This window comes from Lynx rufus, unplaced genomic scaffold (genome assembly GCF_022079265.1).
Source record: "Lynx rufus isolate CCGP_SWC_20201006 ecotype Redwood Valley unplaced genomic scaffold, mLynRuf1.p SCAF_1, whole genome shotgun sequence".
NCBI classification, from domain to species: Eukaryota; Metazoa; Chordata; class Mammalia; order Carnivora; family Felidae; genus Lynx; species Lynx rufus.
The window spans coordinates 61,619,195-61,634,795 of record NW_025814823.1 but is presented as its reverse complement, the minus strand read 5'-3'; positions in this window follow the sequence as shown (position 1 = coordinate 61,634,795).

Here is a 15,601-nt window from a genome sequence, read left to right as displayed (position 1 = left end):
GGAAATTCTGCAACCAGGTAGAAAATATATTTTGCTTTTAATTATACATACTATATGTATATATATATAATTTATAATTATATATAATTTAGATTTATATATAATGTAATTATTATATAATTATATATTTATATATAATTATATATATAGTTATCATAAATAAATGAATTACTCATTCACATGTCTATAAAGCAGATTATATATATATTGATAAATATATACACATGTCTTGTGCAAAAACAAACTATATTCTAATAACATTTTGCTATTTTTATTCTTCACTATTTACAAACTTTTTTATAACAATGTATGCCTTTATAATGTATATAACTGAACAACAGACTTAAATGTCTTAATTTAGCTATAAATATACTAATATTTTTGAAAAATTTATTATCATACTGGTGTTTTATACCACACTGAACCATTTAAATTAAAATCTTACAAAAAGCCATTACATCTGTTATAGATAAGGGTATAAAAGCAATAAATGTACAAAAAATACATTAATTTCCTTAGGAGGTTTGCAGGTAACAAGGGGTTCATTCATTAACACAATTTACTGTTAAGTCCAAATTTTAAAGTAAAAAATGATCTTGGAAATTAAATATTTAAGTTGCCATTATAGAGAACCTCATTCATTGTGGATACTAAAACTATTTCACATGCCAGTTTAAAATTTTCCCAGTTAGTGTAAAGGAAATGACTAAGCCCAAAACATTTATAGCATTTCCCAAAATTTATAACACTCTTTCAAAACTATATCAGTAGTCATAACATAATTTAATAAACATATGTTTGCATTTTATGATCACATAAATTTTGTGAAAATAACAATAAACTGACACAGAGTCATGTAGGAAACCAAGAGAGTTTAAATAATTATGCTTTTATGGGAAAATCTAAGTTTCACATAAAATAAAATGTTATATTTCCATTGTAGTTCTTAATATTAGAAAACAGAAAGGTTTTAAGCCAAATTAGTAATCTTTGATTTTTCCCCTTTAGATTCATTGTGACCTAGATTAATATATAAAACTTAGATCTTTAAAATATTTTCTTTATTTTCTACCAGATGCCAAGTTTCAATTAGCACATCTTCAGAATAGCATATAAAATATGTATTATAGCATAAATAAAAGGTATCATGTTGGATAAAAACACATTAGTTGCTAGCCTCACATTTATTTTGCATTTCTTTGCTTATCCTCTAATTATTCATTAACACAGCTAAACCACTTTTTTTTTTCTCCTAGCATTTTTATGAGATGTTACTCTTAATGGGCAGTTCACTTATCAACATTAGAGATATAATTTCCCTGAGAATTTTTATTTTTCTTATGAATGCTTATTAAAGTCCATGAGTAATAAGAACACAGGCTTTGAAACATAAGAGTTAATTATCCAATTTATTAACTCCTTCTGGAAGATCGCAAAGGAGTAGCAACTGAATTTCTCAACATCTTATATTGTCAGGCACACTAGCGAACTTTAGGTTAGGAATTTATCAGATGGTATTTCTCTTTATTACATACATAACAGAATTTTATCACCTAAACAATCAAAATGTGAGTTCAACTAGGGCTCCAACCAGTGTATATGTTGTCAGCACAGTTTTACCGCTCATCTAGATTTGGTTGTTCATGGGTATATTTATATGGGACTCCTGTATGTATTATGTTGGAAAAAGAAATGGAAAAAAAAAAAACTACATCTAGAAGGTTTTGGATTTCTGGATAGTAAGCAAAAGGTCATCCAGAAGAGGAAGTAAATAAAATCAAGCCAAAATTGATCACTTCCATTCCATCCATATTTCATTTTCATTCATAAAGTTATTATTATATAAGCCATGCAAGCCTCCTTAGAATGCAGAGATTTCTGCATATCAAACCATGAAACCCCTGGTTGCAACTCTCTAAATATATGCATATATTTCTTTTTCTTAAAGAAATATCTGCATATTTTTTTTTCTTGATAGTCATCCTGGCTGTTTAAATCATATCTCTCTATACTACACACATTGTATATTTTTATGGGCTAATTTTCTCTGAGTATCTTATATAAACTGGAACAATGAACCAAAAATGTGTGCATTATTTAATTCAAGTACATTTCTCACCAAACTCCAAATAATGATGAAAAAGAATATGTTATTTACAGAAAAGTACAGCTATGCAAATTTAATACTACCTTATAAATAATATAATAAGTACAATTATTTAAAAGAGTTAGAATATAACAATAATAAATTGAATTTCAAGTATAGCAAATGTTGAAATAAAAATTTTGAAATCAGTCTGATAGCACCTCATCTGCATCAGAAAAACAAGGATACCATTTTTCTCCTTCCACTCCATATATGCAATATTCCTACTTGAGTTTTTAGAAAGGACACTGATACACCTCAGTAAATTTCAGTTTACGTCAAACAGTTTGCTAGATATGATGTTACAAACAGGTTCATTACATTTGTAATTTTTAAACACATACACATTTCTATTAAAAGCAATGTGACCTATAATGAAAACAGAGGCCTAGGAAAACTACCTACTTCAAAGCATTTACCCTTGAGTATTAATTATAATGCAAAGTTAGATATATATCTTAAAGATTAATTCTATTTAAGTTGTAAATGTCATTGACTTTATGAATGCAAAGTCATACAGAAATTCTTGCTGCAAATTTTAATGTATCAGTATAAATTTATTTACTTTCAAGATTAGGGTAAACTTATCCCAAAAGACCTAGAAATAAGTTTTGACTTACTACAAAAAAGAAAGGCATAGGAAATACTCAGAAATACTCAGAGAAAAGTAAGTACTGAATGATGCAGATATACTAAGATAGAGGTAGAGAAACCAACAGACTATGGATGTGTCTTCTGATACAGTTTGTGGAGAATGTACCTTGAAAGACAATTTGAAAGAGAAAAAAGACTGGCCCTATAAAAAATTTTATGTTACTAGGTGCTTTAAAATTTATGAAGTTATTCTTACTATACATATGTTGGTTTGCCTATAGGAACATTTTTGACAAGTGGATGCATATTGCAACAACTATGTAAATTTTCCTATAACTGTGATACAACACATACATTTATGGAAAATTAGTGATCATAACACCCAACTATGTTGATTGAGCTGGAATTAATAATAGAAAGATGTTTTGCTTTCTTTACAAAATAAGTATTTTCCAAGTAGCAATGAAATATATTTAAGAATGTGTAAAAGCTTTAGCGGGCCTAAGCTATAGTGAAATATCTTGTCATCAGCAGTGAACTAACAGTCATTTGATTTTTGAACTTAACATGCTCTAAGCAAAATCCTTGGCAGCTTTACCCTCTTTAAGTTTAATGGCTATTTGTAGCTGGAAGCAAGCCACTACTAATTGTTAAAGTCAACAAAATTAACATCTAGCCTTTTAGCCTGCATTATTATTTTTTTTTTTACTTCCATACCTAGCTAACTACCTAGTAGCTGTGATCAACTAAAATAAATCTTGCAAAGATACTTCTTAAAAGAAAGATTTAGTCTCTAAATATTTAAGAAGTTTCTCCATTTTCAGGAACAGTTGCACCTGGTTATTGCATAAAATATCACCAGGAATATCATCAGTCAGGAGAAAAAAAAAAGAGGGAAGCTATTTAAAATAGTCAACAAATGGGGCGCCTGGGTGGCGCAGTCGGTTGAGCGTCCGACTTCAGCCAGGTCACGATCTCTCCGTCCGTGAGTTCGAGCCCCGCGTCAGGCTCTGGGCTGATGGCTCGGAGCCTGGAGCCTGCTTCCGATTCTGTGTCTCCCTCTCTCTCTGCCCCTCCCCCGTTCATGCTCTGTCTCTCTCTGTCCCAAAAATAAATAAACGTTGAAAAAAAAAATTAAAAAAAAAAAATTAAAAAAAAATAAATAAATAAAATAGTCAACAAAGATGATATTTTATATGCACAAATTCACTATGGTTGTTCTCCTATGAAACATTTGTAAAATTTAAAAGCAAATGCTTCCACACACATATAAGTGTTTATTAATGGAAAAACAATGTATAAAAATGACTTTCTTCAAGTTATATTAAGTTTTTCATACATTACCAGCATGTTAATGGGTAAAAAGTATTCAAAAAGCCAAATCCTCAGCTACTGGAGCAGAGACAATGTTTATTAGTATTACTTGAAAAAAGAACAGAGAATTCCTTTCTATCCAGTAGAGGTAATAGCTGCATTTTTAGAGATAATCAGTAACCCCCTGCACATTTCCAAAGAAAGAAAGTGTATCATGTTTTTCTATAGGCTAATCCCAGATCACAAAGGAAAGAAGAAGTGGGAGGAGAACAAATAAGAAATGAGGAGAATTTACAAAGTAAGAATTGATAAGAGAACATTGTTTATTAGAAGCGTGAATTTTTTAAATCAGTGTGATTATTTACATCATTGTGAGGTTTGCACCTAGAACATATCACGTACTGCAAAAGCATTAACAACATATTTTCTATCATTATTAATAATAGACCTGAAAAAAATTCAGGATTCTATTGTATGATTTATACAAAAACAAGTTGCTCAGTATAAAGACAACATGTACACCAGAATTATATATTATATATATATATATATATATTATATATATATATATTATATATATATATATATATATATATATATGTAGAATAACAACATAGAAAATCAAAGTTGTTATTCCATTATAGGACACTGGTAATTCTCAAGTTAAAGAATAAAAACTGGGGCGCCTGGGTGGCGCAGTCGGTTAAGCGTCCGACTTCAGCCAGGTCACGATCTCGCGGTCCGGGAGTTCGAGCCCCGCGTCAGGCTCTGGGCTGATGGCTCAGAGCCTGGAGCCTGCTTCCGATTCTGTGTCTCCCTCTCTCTCTGCCCCTCCCCCGTTCATGCTCTGTCTCTCTCTGTCCCAAAAATAAATAAAAATGTGGAAAAAAAAATTAAAAAAAAAAAAAGAATAAAAACTAATAAACTTTTTAAGAAAGAATATATTTTAATCAATAGATATGTGGAATGTTCAGATTTGAAACAACTCTGATATTCAGAATGGCTATGTCAAACAAGCCACTTATTTATGCTGCACCATGCAAATACAAACACTCTTGAAAGTAATTAAAACATTTTAAAAAGTTCAGCCAAAATACAAATTATGAAAAAAATAAGTAAAAGTATGGAAGTAAAATAAGCAAAATTAAGAACTCATTGCACAGACTCATTAGAAACAACAGGAAATAATGAGTAAACTCAAAACCCATCGATAAATATTATCTTATTTGAGTAAGAAAGAGAAAATGGACAGGAAAATAAAACAGTCCCCAAAGTTTATAAGATAATATAAAATACATAACATTTATGTCCTCAGAATCCTAGGAGGAAAAGAGAAAAATGTGGAGCTTAGAGATAGTGATAAGATAGAAGAGATAATGGCTAACATAACTAGAAGAGATAATGGCTAACAATTCACATGTTTTATGAAAGTCATAATACATAAGCTAATAGTCTCAAGAAACAGTGCAAATCCCAAACAGGAAAAATTCACAGAAATCCTCCTGATGACAGAAACTAATCAAATTGCAGAAAAGTAAAAACAAGAAAAAAAAATCTTCGTATCATGAAAAAAGAAAAGATGCATGACCTATAAAGAAACAATGATTATATTGACTGAAGATTCTCATCTGAAAACATGGAAGTTAGAAGAGAGTGACACTTTTTTTCAAATATTAAAAGAAAGGAGCTACCAACTTAGAATTCTACGTTCAAATTTATCTATATATTGATCAATCAATTAAAAAAGAGGAAGAATGAAAGGGAAAATAAAGACATGCTCACTGCATGAAAACTACAGCTCTCCTCCTTAGTCCCCAGTGTCACCTTCTGTGGTTTCAGTTATATATGGTCCACTGCAGTCTGGATACAGATGATCGTCCTTCTTACAGATTATCAGAAGGTCAATAGCAGTCACACCCTAGGTCACTTGCCTCACTTCATCTCATCACACAGCCCTTTTACCTTCTCACAGCATCACAAGAAGGGTGAGGACAGTACAATAAGATATTTTGAGAGACAGGCCATATCCATGGAACTTATTACAGTATATTTTTGCAATCGTTCTATTTTATTATTAGTTCCATTGTTAATCTCTTACTGTGATTAATTTAGAAGTTAAACTTTATCATAGCTATGTATGTATATGAGAAAAAAAACTCTACAGGGCTCAGTATTTATCTGGGGTTTCAGGCATCCACTGGGGATCATCCACAGAGACAGGGAAATGACTGTATCTGTGTATTTTCATAACTAAAGCAACCACAAAGAGAATAAAAACACACATTAATATATATTCCAAAACACTATAGACACATAAAAAAGGAATTCTAAGACAGGTTCAAGTAGCCCATGGAAAGGCAAGAAAAAATAAAAACAAGAAACAAGACATAGAAGGAAGCAGAAGACAAATAATAAATGTCAGACTCAAACATGTCAATAATTACTTTAAATGTGAACTTTCAAAATACACCATTCAAAAGACTGAGATTGAGAAAAAAGTGCAAACAAAAATAAAATGACCAAAATAATGAAGGCCTTGCAAGAGTCAACCAAAATGGCAGTGCCAGAGGCTCCTGAGCATCTCTCCTCCCACAGAGGTATGAAAATGTGGTTACACATGAAGGAATTCCCTCTGAAAGAGAGCCCAATACTAGCTGATTGACTCCCACATATCATTTGAAGGAGACAATACCTACATCCAAAAGGTAGGAAAATCTGAGATACATTCTTGCCATAAACCCCACCTCCACTCAGTGCCACACAACCAGCAGGGACCCATCAACTCCCATCTTCTCCCTGAGGAGTAAAGAGTTTGGACTGTACATCTAACACACCAACTTTTAAGACTACCACCAGAGGGATAGTCTCCCAAAACACCCACTTCTGCAAGCAATGGGGCTGGTATCTACAAGACCACAAAACTATAGCATGCAAAGAAACAATTCTTCACAGGCCTGAGTGTACTTGCTATGGCTATCCTCCCAGGTCTCAGTGCAGAGGGATCTGGCAAAATTCCCCTCTCTGTCTTTCCTTGAAAGAATTTTATCTGTACCTAAAAGCTGCTGCCTGTGACTTCTAATTTAGACGGCACTATGGGCCTGCCATGATTGTCCACAGAGATCAGAAAAGCCTGCAGAAAACTCTCCCACTCTCCCTCCAGCTATAAAAAAAATAAAACCACTAAAAAATGTGATTTTTTATACTTATATATTGCAAAACGATAACCAGCTAACAACTCCATTATATAATTACTGTTTTTTTAAATGTAGTAACATTTAAGATGTACTCTCTCAGAAACTTTCAAGTATATAATACAATATTATTAGCTATAATCACCATCCTGCACTTTAGATATCCAGAACTTATTCATTTTATGATTGGACATTTGTATTCTTTGACCAACATTTTCCCATTTCCCCCACCCAAGCCACAGCCTCTAATAACTACCATTCTACTCTCTGTTTTTATAAGTTTGGCTTTTATAGATTTCACATATAAGTGATATCATCAAAAAGTATTTATTCTTCTCTGTCTGACTTATTTAGTAACATGCCTTCAAGTTTTATACACATTGTTGCAAATTGTAGAATTTTGTCTTTGTTATGTCTGAATAATATTCTACCATGTATATATATTGTATCTTCTTTAACCATCCATCCATTCTGACAAACAAGTAGGTTATTTCCATTATCTTGACTATTGTGAATAATGTTGCAATAAACATGGGAGTGTATATATCTATTCTATATCTTACTTTCATTTTTTTAGAAATATGACCAGAATTGGGACTGATGGATCATACAGCAGATAGTTCTTTTTAGTGCATAAGAAACCTCTCTCCACATACACACACACACACACACACACACACACACACACACACACGGTATATACACTTATATAATATGTAATATGTTACATATTAGCTCATTTTTAAATTGTTTTCATTGGCTGAGAAAGCATTAGAGAGGAGGTGACATTGTATTTCCTGACACTAGAAGAAGGATTTGAATTTTCGGAATAAAAGAATATCTTCATTGTTAGGTATACCTTTATTTTAAAATCTATGACAAATAATTTTTCTATTTATCTTTCTATTGCTTAAAGATAATTACCTGTTTTTTTTTATAGGTTATAAATTACATACTTCTCTCTCTTTTTTTAAAAAAATCCATACTTTCAAAAATGAAGGACACTAGTTTAAGAAAAGGAAGGTGATCAGCATAAAAGCACCTATTAAAGCCCTAAACAATGGACTAAATATGTATATTTTATAAAAAAAGAATGGCACTAGGACACCTAGGATCTTTTTGTCACCAAGAACTGAAAAAAAATAAAAATCATTGAAGAATTGACCTTTGTTTTCCAAAGACTTCTTTTTATCAATCCCATTGTTTTCCAAAGGCTTACTATGATCAATGGAAAAAGGAAAATGCAAATGATTTTTCTAATCTTTAAAATATTTAGAAATAAATCATTTGCATATATTGGAAATAGCATCAAATTGTTTGCTAATAAACCCAATAATAGCAAGTCACTGATTACACTTTTATAGGATAATACAAAGGAGAAAAACAAAAATAAATGAAAACAAAAATGTATTCTAAGACAGCAAATTCTTTTGCATTTGCAATAGCAAAAAAAGATTCCTCAACCAATTGAATTTAAAGATATGCTAGTGAAATATATTTAGGTATGGATGATTTTATTGTTGGATTATATGGTATTAAGATCTTTAGAGAATTCTTTTGTTCTTGAACATATATTGGTCTAATTCAGTTTATGATATTTCTGAATATATATCTGTCTGTGCATCAAGGCCTGGGAACAGTGTTAGTTATTATTGCAATAAAAGCAATATTCGTGTTGGGATAAAATTTGTGAGATTTAAATTCCTTTGACACAGATAAGGATTTGTTGGAGAAGGATTTTTATTTTACCTCCCTTATGATTATATATATATAGCAGAATAATAAAATGTGATATTAAAATATTGGGAAATGGTTTAACATAGAATATCTTGCTGTTTTAGTTCAATGTTTCTGTTACATGGACAAAATAGTTTGATGAACTTTTTTTAAAGAAAAGAATTTGTCAACATTTTCTGTAGGATTTTAAGCTTTATACTCATTATTAAAGAAACTTGACCATCCACAGTTGAAATGATCATAACTTTTTCAATTAATTTAAAGATGAAAAAACATTGTGTAATGCTATAGTTGATTCTAGACAATTCTCATGCTACCTATACAGTTCTTTCATATTTTTCTAAAATGCCTCAATAAAAGGAATTTATAGCATTTCTTTAATCCTCAGGTATGACATTAAATTCCTACCTTTATTTTTGTTTTTCCTTTATTTGCCTCTTTTAGCTAAACGTTACTAAGAAAATCCTTAATATTGAAAAGAAAACATCAAAGGTTTAAAGGCCATCAGCTTCATTGATCTTACATGATTATAGTTACTATCTATCATATCACTGAAAGATAACATAATGTTGAAAATATGTGAAAACATTTGTCTATTACTTCTGAACATAAAATGAATTTGTTATACTTCATTTTAAATAATTATTGGCTTTAGCATAAATTATATTAACTGCAAATTTATATTTTTCAAGTATTATCAATGTGTTCATGATATTAATGCACTAGAGTTATTCCTCATATGTGGATAAAAATATCATTGATACATTATTCTTAAGTACACATTTGTTAACAATTTCCCAGAGAAATTTGTAGTCAGATTATACATTGTTACTTCAGGGTTTGCATGAAGAAAGATGCAATGAGTTTTACACTATCATTGGCTATAAAATAGCCTGTTATATTCATAGGCAATACTTCTATTTAATGAAATATCAGTCAAAGATCTTGCCAATTTGTTAAATAAGCTCATTTTGTGATGACATGTAGGGTATTGACCCAAGGGTAAAATATATTATTGCGGGTTAAGTCACTGTCTTTAGAGTCAAGACAGGCTAATTACTAGCTCTGAGATCTTGAGTAAATCACACAAAACCTCTCAAGTTTAGTTTCATCATTTTTTTAAGGTTTTTAAATGTGTTGTTTTTTGCCATGTGTGTGGCATATAAAGTGCAATTAATAATAGGTAAGTACAAAAAATAGTAGGTAGGTACAAACAGCTCCACCAAACACAACAAGTTATACAAACGTCTAATTTTATGGGTGATTTGATTAATAGGATAAAGTTAAGAGCTCCAACAGGATTTTGAATGGGGATAAATGGACCATTAATTCTCCAAATTGGCATCAATCAATATCACTGTGGGTTTTGAAAAGTAGAGATTGTTATGCCCCACTCAAGAGAATTTAAATTCATAATCTTGAAATGTACAATTTTCAAAAGCTGTCCTGCTGACATTGCCATGTAAATATCTTTGGGGCGTTTTGAAGTGGAGAAGCACTAAACATCTCCTTCTTACAGTGATCTCATTTGAACTGCCTCATAAATTTTCCCAATTATCTCATATTATTTATTCTGGAAAATTAGAGAATGAATTCTCTCACTTTTCCTTCAGAAAAGTGAGAGAATGAATTCTCTCACTTTTCCTTCAGAAAAGGTTTACACTTAGCTCTTCATTTACACTTAGTTTTACACTTAGTTAAGCTTAACAAGGAAGGGAAAACCAAACGGATGGTGTGTAGAGTATTGAAGGATCTCACTGTTATAACTGCATGGGAGGCATTTTAATGGCAGGGAGACTGAGGACTGAACTAAGGCCCATAATGTTTGCACAATAGTAATAATCATGGGAGTTTATTAACTGTCATCCTTATTAGAATGACAAGAATATGGGGGCAAATTGGGAAAGGCAGAAAAAGCCTAAAATTTTAGTCTTTGAGTTAGTTACATTTTTTTAGTGTTTATTTATTTTTGAAGGGGGAAGGGCAGAGAGAGAGAGAGAGAGAGAGAGAGAGAGAGAGAGAGAGAGAGAATGAATCCCAAGCAGGCTCCATGCTGTCAGCACAGAGCCTGATGAGAGGTTTCAATTCATGAACTGTGAGATCATGACCTGAGCCAAAATCAAGAGTGCAACACTCATACTGTAGCATGTAGCTCTCTAGGAAATTAAATAATGTCTAGAAAAAGGTAATTGCTTTCCACAAAAGATTAAGCTACTTAAAATTAACAGAAAAAAAAATTTGGAGATGCATCTAGTGGTTACAACAGGGTCTACTGTAATGGTTTCCATCGTTGGATTTGTACTGAAATTGCATGAGCTGCTTTCAGAAATTATCTGGTTCCTGATGTGGGAAACAAAGGCAGAAGGAAGTGTAGATAAAATTAAATTACCTTATAACCTGCAGCCCATTGACAAATACTTGAGGCAGGTGAGTAAAACATTCCTCCAGGAACTCCCTAATGTGTTAATATTAATGCTTTGCTAGAGGGTAAAAACAACCTTAGCTAGGCTTATGAAAATCCTTTCATAAACCTCCCCAACTCCCAAGCATATGATCAGTCTTTCCTGACCACCTAGGGTGTCTCTTCCTGCCCAGGGGTCCTGTGCCTGCACTATAATAAAACCACTTTTTTGCACCAAAGACATCTCAAGAACTTCTTGGCCATAGGCTCCAGATTCCCACCACAAATCCAAACCCCACATCAGTCCCCACATAAGATCAACTAATTATTTGAAGCACAGAATAAGCATCAGTATTATTTTACTTTATGTTATTTTAATTGCTAATACAGTAAAAATAACTTTGTGTGTGTATAGGCCTATGAATTACATAACACATGCACAGTTTGTTTAAACCACAATCAGAGTGAGGGCAGACAACAGTTCCATCATCCCCAAAACTACTACTTTGAGTTATCCCTCTGGAGTAACATCCTTCTCCACCCTTAATTCCTGGTAACCACAAATCTGCTCTTTCTCTTTCTATTTCTTTCTTTTCAGGAATGCCATATAAATGGAACCATGCAGCATGCAACCTTCCAAGCAAATTTCTTTCATTCAGGAAAAAAAAATGGTAAACTCACTCTTATTTTCATAGTCTTCTACTCTAATCTGCTTGTTACTGTTTGCTTTTCTGACACCATGAATAACTGTGAAATTTACTATGTCAAGGTTTAATTGCTGCATTCTGTAGATGAGACACAGTGGACTGTGATTACTCCATCTTAGCTAGAACCTGCTGTGGTAAAGCCTCTCCCTAAGGAATGTGGTGAAAATTTCTAGACAAGGGAAGGCAACCTGGCTATGTGTGGGGCATTCCTCATGACTCTGGAACATAAACCACACGTTCAGACTGTATCTTATCATATATGAGAGACAAAGGGGCAAAAATTGTACAAAAATCAACCTCCCTGCTGTGCTTGGGGCTCAGCCTTTTGGGTCTTAGCCTGCTGAGCCCATGCTGGTGTGAACAAAGTTGCTTCTTGAAAAGAAAAGCCTTGGTGTCCCGACTCTCTGTGTGTAACTCACCGCTACATTTCGTGGGGCTCATCCAGGATGTGGAGAAGGTGTTTCACCTACCTTTTTGCCAGGATACAAACCTCAGGGCACCAGGAGAGGTGACCTCACCTGGTGTCAATGGACCACTTGATCCGTAGGAGACTAGTCCCTCCTGGTGCCCCAGGGTGAGGGTCCCCAGAAGCACAAAGGAACCTGGTGAGGCCCAGGAACTACCTCAGGGAGTATCACCTGTCATACTGGTAAGAACCCGGGTTAATTTGGGTAGACCTGCCTCTAAGAGGCAGAAGGGAGGCCTGATCACCTCCCAGAGTTGCCCTCTAAGGCGCTGGGCACTGGGCAGTGGGTTGGAGTTGCTGTGTGACTTTATGTGAATGAGACAAACAGTGGAAAGTTTCTAACCTGACCAGTGGGCCAAAGCAAGTGTTGAGTCCCAATCCACAGTTCATGTGGCTCAGGGCAGCATCAGACTTCCTCAGAAGTCTGATCCCAGTGAGGGCTTGACACTGAACCCACCAATGCTAAGAGGTGCCTGAAATATCTCCGAGAGGAGAGCAGATGAATGATGAAGGGAGTGTGTGTCCTCTCCAAATTAATCCCTCCTTTCCCCCTTTTTCCTCTCTTGTGCATGAAAGTTGTCCATTAGGGGGAGGAAATGGGTGGAAAGCACAGTAAACCTACTCCCCTAGAGTGTATGTTGAGGAATTTCAAAAAAGGATAGTCAGGAGATTATGGTATGAAGTTAACTCCCAGAAAGTTCCATACATTCTTTGAAATTGATTGGCCATCGTTCAGGTTGGGCTGGCCCTCGAGGTTTCACTTGATAAGGAACTAGTTAGCCGAGCGTTCAGGGTCACTGTGGGGGATCCAGGCCACCCTGACCAATTTCTTTACATTAACTGTTGACAAGACCTGGTCCTATCCCAGCCACCTTGGCTAAAAGTCTCTATTGAAGAGAACTGTAAAGTTATGATGACTCATGTCACAGCTTCCTCCAAATACCAGCCAAAAACCAAAAAAACCATATTGTTGGGAGATCCTGAGGGGACCCCACTGCCATATGCCCCACTGTACCCCTCACTGCCACCTGTGCCTCCAGCCGCCCAGGCTGCCGAAACCCCACTGAAGCCTGCCCCTAGTCCCAGGGCCTTGCCATCTCTAACACCTCTGGCCTCTCCAGATGTGACTGGATCACTCAGACCACAGGTCCTAACCTCATACACCCCTGACTGAAGGTGACTAGAAGATCAGGCCAGCAGACAGTCCTTCCCTGCAGCAACACCAGGGAGCCCTACCGATGCCACTGAGGGAAACTAGGGGACCCATCTATTAGGATCACAAGGGTCAGATCCAAGGTGCAAAGCATGTTTTTGTATACCCAACCCTTTACCATTATGGATCTCCTAAATTGGAAACACCATAATCCCCCCTATATAGATAAGCCCCAGGCTATGTTTGAACTAATGCAGTCCATAGTTTACACCCATAAGCCTACTTGGATGGACTGCCGCCAACTCCTCCTGACCCTCTTCAACACAGAGGTGTGTCACCGAATTACCCAGGCAGCCCTAAAATGGTTAAAGGAGAATGCCCCAGCTGGGATGCTAGACACCTAGGCTTATACTCAGGCTCACTTCCCTGGGGAGGACCCCAAATGGGACCCAAATGAATCAAATGTAGATGGAGGGCTCACAAGGACTGAACAGTATCAAGAAGCCCTTGTATTTGACATGAAGGAAGAAGAGGGGGAAGGCCATAAATATGAGTAAAACATCAGAAGTGCTCTGAGCCAGTTCTATGAGGGCCTGAGCCAGTTCTATGACAGACTATGTGAGGCATTTCATCTGTACACCCCTTTTGATCCAGAGATATCTGTTAAACCAGTGGATGGTCAGTGAGTCTTTTGTAGGTCAGGCCCAAGGGGACATCAGGTGCAAGCTGCAAAAGCTAGAGGGTTTTGCCGGCATGAATACTAGTCAGTTGTGGGAAGTAGCAACTAAGGTGTTTGCCAACCATGACCAGGCGGTGCAGAGGGAAGAACACCAGAAGATACAGAAAAAGGCAGACTTCTTAGCTGCTGTCTTGGTGGAACAGTCAGAGTGTTCCCAGGAAGTTGCCCTGCAGGGATGGGGCTATGGCCAAAAAGGGGAACTACGGACAGGATCATCTCGCCCAGGACCAAAGTTAGGACAGGACCAGTATGCTCACTGTTGTCAGGAGGGCCACTGGAAAAATGAGTGCCCCCTATGTCTGGGTAATTCTCAGTAGAGCCCCAAGCAGAAAGAAAGAGGCCATGTGGTCCAGGGCCAGTACTAACCAGCATCACAGTCTCAGGGGGCCCCAAAGATGATTTTGTGGGGCTAACCAACATGAAGGACCATGAGGAAGTCTAGTAGAGACCAGGCTCTATTTTGTTAGGTCCCCAAGAGCCTATGGTTTGAATTAATGTGCGGGGGTTGACCCATTGACTTCATGGTAGATACTGGGACAGAACGCTCAGTGGTAACCCAAACCATGAGGCCCTTCTCACAGGGACAAGCCACCATTGTGGGGGCCATGGGCAATAGGACATGCTGTCCCTTCCTGATGCCTCAGCGATGCAACTTGGGCAGCCATAAAATCATCCATGAATTCCTGTATCTCCCAAATTGCCCTGTGGCTTTAATGTGTTGAGACCTTTGGGGAAAGCTGCAGGTCCAGATAACTTTCAACTCCCACAGAAAGCTGCTCTGACCCTATGAAAGCAGAAGCAAAGATTATGACACTCATGATTCCCCAAGGGGAAGAATGGTGCCTCTACAGTTTCATGGAGGAGCCACAACAGGGACCTGAGCTGCCCTACAGAGTACTGGGGGTGTGGGCTGAGGACACACCAGGACTGGGCCAGAAAACCCATGCATTCACCTAGAAGTAGTGCAGACCCTAAACCCTGCAACCCTACTGCCTGTCAGGCCAGGTCAACCAGATCATTACTGCATGGAAGTCATGGATGAGGTGTTCTTCAGCAGACAAGACTTGAGGGACCAGCCCCTCAAGGACCCCGATGATATTTCACCAACAGTTGCAATTTTGTAAAAGAGGGAGAACACCTTGCAGGGTTCTCG